We start from the raw sequence: 6,535 nt of genomic DNA, 5'->3' as shown, positions 1-6,535 counted from the left end.
GAGGCTCTCAGATGTTGTTACTGTTGCAGCGAGCCCCGGAGATAAGGGCTGGAATCGGGGCCCTGCTGGGCACTTCACAAACGTGCAAAAATCATCCCTCCCTTCAGAAAAGGTCTGTGTCGGCTCCGAATTACAGCACAGGCAGAGGAGATTCGGGGCTAAGCCGAATGTCAGATGTCTTATCATGCTTTCCCACCAATAGATGGTAGCTCTGAAGCCTACTGATGGTGAGCTAAAAGTCATCTTGGGGTTTTGGTCAACATGCTCAGCTACTCCTTGGCTGAACTCTTCAGCCTTCTGCTTCCTCTCCAAGTAAAGGTCCTTTAGCCTCCTGAAACCAACCCAAAAAGGGTGGTCAGAGAGCACCAACCCCATGAATTAACCCACCCAGAGCTGGGTAGGGCACTAATAGCATGACCTGACATGCTCTGCATCATCAGCTTCTCCTACTCTTCCTTCTCACTCCTTGGGTGGACACGGGGTCCAGGCAACCTTTGCAAAGCTCCAGCGCTGCTGAACCAAGTCACTGCTTTCCTGACATGACATTTGTTATCCCTAATTACCAGCTTGGCTTCATTTTAAAGTCATTTGCACTGATTACTCTGACTGCTGCCTTGGGTAGTCAATGACTTAGATTAACTGAGCACAGCACACATAAAAATATTTTAAATATATGTATATTCACCTAAATTCCTTTAATGTCCTGCTTTGCAGTGTCTTGGCTTAAACTGATGCCCACTTGTGCCTCTAATCTGACACGAGCTCAAAGAGCCTCCTGGCATCAATCCGCTCAATTCCCTTCAGAGATGTGTAAGCCCTCTACGAAGCCCCTTCTTAATCCCCTTTCTGCCAGTGATTACAGAGCTGGTGTCTCTAACTCAGCCTGGATCAGAGGCCCCATGTCACCATCGAGTCACCTTTTGCTCCCTTGGCTGCTTGGTGTTGCTCCAGCAGCGTCACCAAGGCCAGGGTCACCTCCCCTGGTGAGGTCTGGCAGAGGGTTTGCTGCGTTTACAAACTGCTGAGCCTTCAGGGGAGTTTGGATCCACACTTCCGAGATTTTCAGGAAAAGCAGCAGACAACAAAATTGCAATTTAAACCCCCCCAAAAAGGGGAGAAAGTCGAAATTCTCAGTGCTAAATTCCACACTGTGGCAAATCCACAGCAGAAAATACATTCCCTGGATAAGTGTGTGCTTCGAAGATGGATCTCAGGACCGCTCCCATCCCACTGCCATGTACCCCAGGACTCCTCACTGCACCCACTGTCCTTTCACCCCACTGAAATCCCTGCTGCCATGCAGACATCCCAGTTCCTGCTCCAGGTGATGTCAGCTCCCCTGAGCTCGCTCTGAAAAGCCACGGATCCCTTTGGCTTCCCAGCTGGCGTTGACTTATTTGAGAATCCCAGAATGGTTTGGGATGGAAGGGACCTGAAAGATCATCTAATTCCCACACCCTGCCACAGCCAGGAACACCTTCCACTAGACCAGGGTGCTCAGTGCTCCACCCAACCTGGACTTGGCTGCTGTCTTTCCACAGCCCTCATGCTGGTGGGAGCATCAGGGAGTTGGGAAGAGGCTCTGGAAAAGGCTCTGTGGGCGGACAGACAAACAGCCGGGCACTCGGCTCCCCCCCGAGCCGGCGCTTCTGCCTCTGCTTCCTGCTGGGCTGGGCTGTCGTGCTTTAGCATGCAACAAACTCCTTCCAGACTTGGCATCGGGAGGAAAAGCAGCTGCAGGAGCCCCGGGCCAACTCTCGGCGGGAGGAAACACGCCCGAGGCACAGGTCGTAAACACACGTGCGGAGAGGATGCTCCGAGCAGGAGCGATTCCAGCTCGGCAGAGCCGGATGGCAGCAAAGCAAACAAATGGCTGACCAGCAGGAGCCTGCTCTGCCCACGGCGTGGGGGAGCTGGGCAGGGCTCTGCCCAGCACAGCCAGGCAGCTGCTTCCCAAAACGGAGGGGAGAGGCCTCGGGGATCCAGAAACCCTGTGACACCAGCGTGGGATGGGAGAGGAGGAGGAGGAAGAGAAGGAGAAGGAGGAGGAGGAGGAGGAGGAGGAGGAAGGAGAGGAGATGATGCTGCCGTGTTGAATGGTCAGTGTGTTTGCACAGGGCCAGGGATGATGTGGGGCTGGCAGGAGAAGTGACCCATACCTATATGGAAAATCCCTGAGATCCAGGCTGAGGACACAGTGGAGACACCCTGGGATGGGCTGGGATGGCACAATGCCCATCAGGGGTGCAGTGTGTCCCACAGAGAGGGTCGGGAAGCCCAGGATAAGTCCATGCCTTGCAGCACTGGAGAACATCCCCTCATCCCTTCTCCCAGCAGCCCTTCACTGTTCCCACTTCCCACCCCGTCAGCACCTCCCACTGCTGCAATGAGTTCTGTCAGTCCTCAGAGCCCTGCAAGCGGGGACAGAGGGGCTTCACCGCCAGCCGGGCGGGCTCACAGAGCAAAGGAGGGAGGAGAAGAGCGGGAGGGCCAAGCCAAAGCACCCGCACAGGCACCGCAGCCCGGCCCGAGGATGCTCAAGGTCAGGGAGGAGTTGCAGCTCTGCGCCGCAGCCGCGCGCCGAGAAATCACGTTCCCCCAACTTATCTCTTCTTTTTTCCCAAATCTTCAGCCGAGATGATGGGGCGAGAGCGGGGAGGATGCAGGGTGAGGACCGCGGGCCTTTTCCACGGCTCGTTTTCGCCATCTAGTGCTCAGCTCTCCACCGACAATCCCACTGAAGCGATCCCACTCCTTCCACCGAAATCCAGCCGGATCATTTCACAAGTACAGAGCTGTCCAGAATAAAAACCTGCATTTCCAAGGCAGTTCAGACCTGGCCTCTGTGCAGCTGAAGCCCCAGAGCAGGACATGGTCATAAATACTTATATTTTAGCCACTTTCAAGGAGGTTTTTTTTACAAGAACTGAACTGAGCAGTCCCAGGTTAGTGCAGAAAAGATACAGGGAGGACACAGAGTTTTCAGTTCATGAAACTTCATTTTCTTGTCCTGCTCCCCATGCCCCTTTTCCTTGGCTTTGAGAAATCATTGTGAGTGCCTCAGTTTCCCAAAGCAGAGGGAAACTTCTCTCTTTAACAACACAGAGAAAATCATCTCTGGTCAAACCTCATCAGTATGCTGGGAATTGTGAGGGAGTGAAGTCTGCCAATATCTTCTGGAAGGATAAATGCCCGATTGGATGAGGTTTTCCATAAGATCCGTGCAAAGGAAAAGCAGATTTTGATGTCCACCAGTGTGTCCCCCATCAGCACAGATATTTGCAAACTCCTTCACAGGGAAAACACAGCAAGTCCTTCCTGAGGCCCAGGGGTAAAACCCTGGAGCAGGTGTGGATTCTCCATCCCTGGAAGTGCTCACAGCCAGGTTGGACAGGGCTTGGAGCAACCTGGTCTCGTGGAAGGTGTTCCTGCCCGTGGAAGAGGGTTGGGCTAGATGACCTTTAGAGGTCCCTCCCAACCCAGACTGTTTTATGATTCTGTGACCCTGTCTGGGGAGGAGCACAGTGGATGCTCCGAGATGAGCAGGAAGAACAGTCCCAGCCCAACACAGAGCTGCAGCAGGGACCACATACACCACAAAATGCTGAACCAGAGCTCACCCCCCACGCTGAGCCTGTTTCTCCCTGCAGGATGCTCAGCTCCTGCAGGCAGGGCAGTGCTGCCCAGGGAGGGTGGCCTCCAGCAGCCCCTGATGTCCCCAAAGTGCCACCAGGCTGCTTTGCTGTGCTGCAGGAGGGCATTGCCATCTGCTGACAAGCCACAGCCCTGCATGCTCCTGCAGCACACCCTGCCTGCTCCTGCCTGCTCCTGCTGCCACGCAGGCAGGGCCTTCCTGCTTCCCTCCTGGCACTGCTCCCACTGGGGATGGAGCCCAGCAAGCCCCAGGCAGGCTGATGCCCCTGGCCCAGGAGGCTGCCCAGCCCCACCCCAGTGTGGGAAAGGCAGCCCCATGTACAGCAGCAGCTTCCACTCACGAGTGAATAATCAGCTTATTACAGATTCAGATAGAAAATCATAATATTTGCTAATCACAATATTAATTTCTTGCTAATTGGCTGCCTGATGGCACAGGCAGAGCAAGGGGGCACCAGCTGGCTGCCGAGGCAGTGCCTTCCCTGGCTGCTGCACAGCACCAGAGCTTTGGGCTTCCTCCAGCAGAGTCGGGGGCAGAAGTCGAGGTCCCCAATTCCCAGGATGGGAACAACTTCCAGCCTTTCTTGCCAGAGAGATCCTCACCCTCCATTGCCCTGAGGGCAGGAGGAGGGGAAGGGGTCAGGAAGAGGGCAGGGAAACTGGGCATAAACCACAACCCCATAATGAATTGGGAGAGGAGCAAAGCAGAGGACCCAGAAGCTCTGAGCAGCATCTCAACACTTGCACCTTCTCTTTTTTTGCAGCGTCCCACCGTGAAGTTGACACCACCACTCCCCATCCCATTTAAGGACTGTCCCCATGTCCCCTCCCTTGGGGACAGGGTCTGGGGAGGAGGAGGGTGGCAGTTCTGCCTCCTTCACAGGTAACCCTTCTACGTGCTGCCTGTGTGACATTATGCAGGTTGGATGCCAGGCAAGGCTGATCACAGTCATTGCTGCTGCTGCTGCTAATGAGGCCCTTAGGCTAATTAAAAAGACGAGTAGAACACAAAAACATAATGAGGAGCCAGTTTATCAGTCAATCGGAGGACATGAATACGCCAATAAAAGTTTGAACTACCTCCTTGCTGCCAGCACCCCGGCCTGGCCCAGCCCCGGGCTGGAGGGAGACCAGACTCCACTAAACGGTTTTGTGCTTCCCAGCTGCTGGTCGAGGGCAAAACGGGGGGATGAGAGGCCGGGAGGAGGTGTGCAGCCTCCTCTGTGCCCACCTGGCACGGGGCTGTTTGCTTGTACTGCTCAGAGGACGCAGGGTTCAAACAGCACCTGAGAGAGGGGTGTGGGCAGCTCGTCCTCTTTGGAGCTGGAGAGCTCTGGGAAGTCCAGAGGGACATTGAGGGAGCCCTCAGACCCAGCCCTGAGTCCATACACTCCATGGGCATCACACTTGGCACCCACTGGATGTTTCAAGGCTTTTCCCTGGCCACCACCAACCTCCACGTGTGTAGAGCTGCTCAGATCCCTGCTCTGGATCCATGAGGATGAAGGATGCTGTGGGAGCCTCCTTCTAGCCAGGTCCCTCAGGGCTGTGGTCCCCTCCCCCGGGTTTCACATTAGCCTCTAACCAGGTGGAACAAACGGGCAGGAGAGGCTGCAATCCCACTGCCAGGGCACGAGTCTTGTTATTAATATTATCATCATTATTATGACTGTCCCCGTGGCAGGCTCGGGGAGTGACGGTGGGAAGATGAGCACTTGAAGTGAACCACGGGGCTGGCAGTGCCTGATCACACGCCAAAGGCACCCAGAAAACATGGAAAAGTCCTGCCTGGCCCCAGCTGGGGGTTCCAGCAGCACCCTCAGCCCCCAGCCAGACACCCGACCCCGCTCCCTGCACCTCCGAGCCGAGGACACAGCGAGGGACTGGGTTTAGGGGTGGTTTTAGGGGTGGTTTTGATGATGAATTCCTTTCGCAGACTTCTTCACTCAGCCCTCCCGCCCGGCTTGTGGATGAACCGGGAAATCTCTGGGGCGTCTTTGTGCTAAACAAATGTAAACACTTCTACCTAAACAGCAGCAGCTGGAGCTGCCGTGTCTGGGCACCCCAGGGCACCCACGGCAGCGGCACAGCCGGCACGGGCAGGGAGGGAGGGAGGGAGGATGCGAGAGGACTGCAGGAGGGTTGGGAATGGGAAGGGGCAAAGCAGCATAAGAGAGAAGGATGGGGGGAAAGGAGACATCCAGTGGAAGGGGGGAATCTGGGAAACCACCCCTTCTCAAACCTCTCCGCGGGCACTCAGTCACTGCCTGCATGTCCAAGCACCTCATTTCCCAAGCCAGCCCCTGATTATTGCTGTGCCTCACGTTCCCTCGCAGCAGAGAAATTCCAGATCTATCAGCGGAGCTGTCGGAGGCTCCTCCCGAGCTGCGATTCATCACAGGAGGCAGACGCTTTGCAAGAGGAGGTGATAACGCTCCAGTCGAGGTCCCTGTCCCCGGGCTGGGGCTGGTCTGTCCCCGGAGCTGCTCCCCACACCCAGAGACTGAATTGGCAGCGGCCACCCGGGCAGGGGACAGCTGGCACGGGCTGGCTCTGCCTGCAGGAGGTGCTCCCTGCAGTGCCCTCCTTCAGCCCAGATGCAGAGATTTCCTCTTATTCAGATTATTTTCAGCGCTTTCCTTTTGTACCACCCCAGAAACCCCATGTCATTAACCCCACCAATGCACGATCGCTCCCTAATTACACCCCTGGGTGGTCCAGACCTGCCAGACCCTTCCCCCTGCATCTTCCAATACCTAAAGAGGGATCACAGGAAGCAGGCAGAGAGACTTTTTACAAGGGCATGGAGTGACAGGACAAGGGGGAATGGTTTTAAACTAAAAGAGGAGAGATTTAGGTGGGATATTGGGAAGGAATTCCT

This window comes from Manacus vitellinus, unplaced genomic scaffold (genome assembly GCF_001715985.3).
Source record: "Manacus vitellinus isolate BGI_N305 unplaced genomic scaffold, ASM171598v3 scaffold_41_pilon, whole genome shotgun sequence".
Lineage (NCBI taxonomy): Eukaryota > Metazoa > Chordata > Aves > Passeriformes > Pipridae > Manacus > Manacus vitellinus.
The sequence above is the reverse complement of the archived record's forward strand: the minus strand, read 5'-3'. Positions refer to the sequence as shown.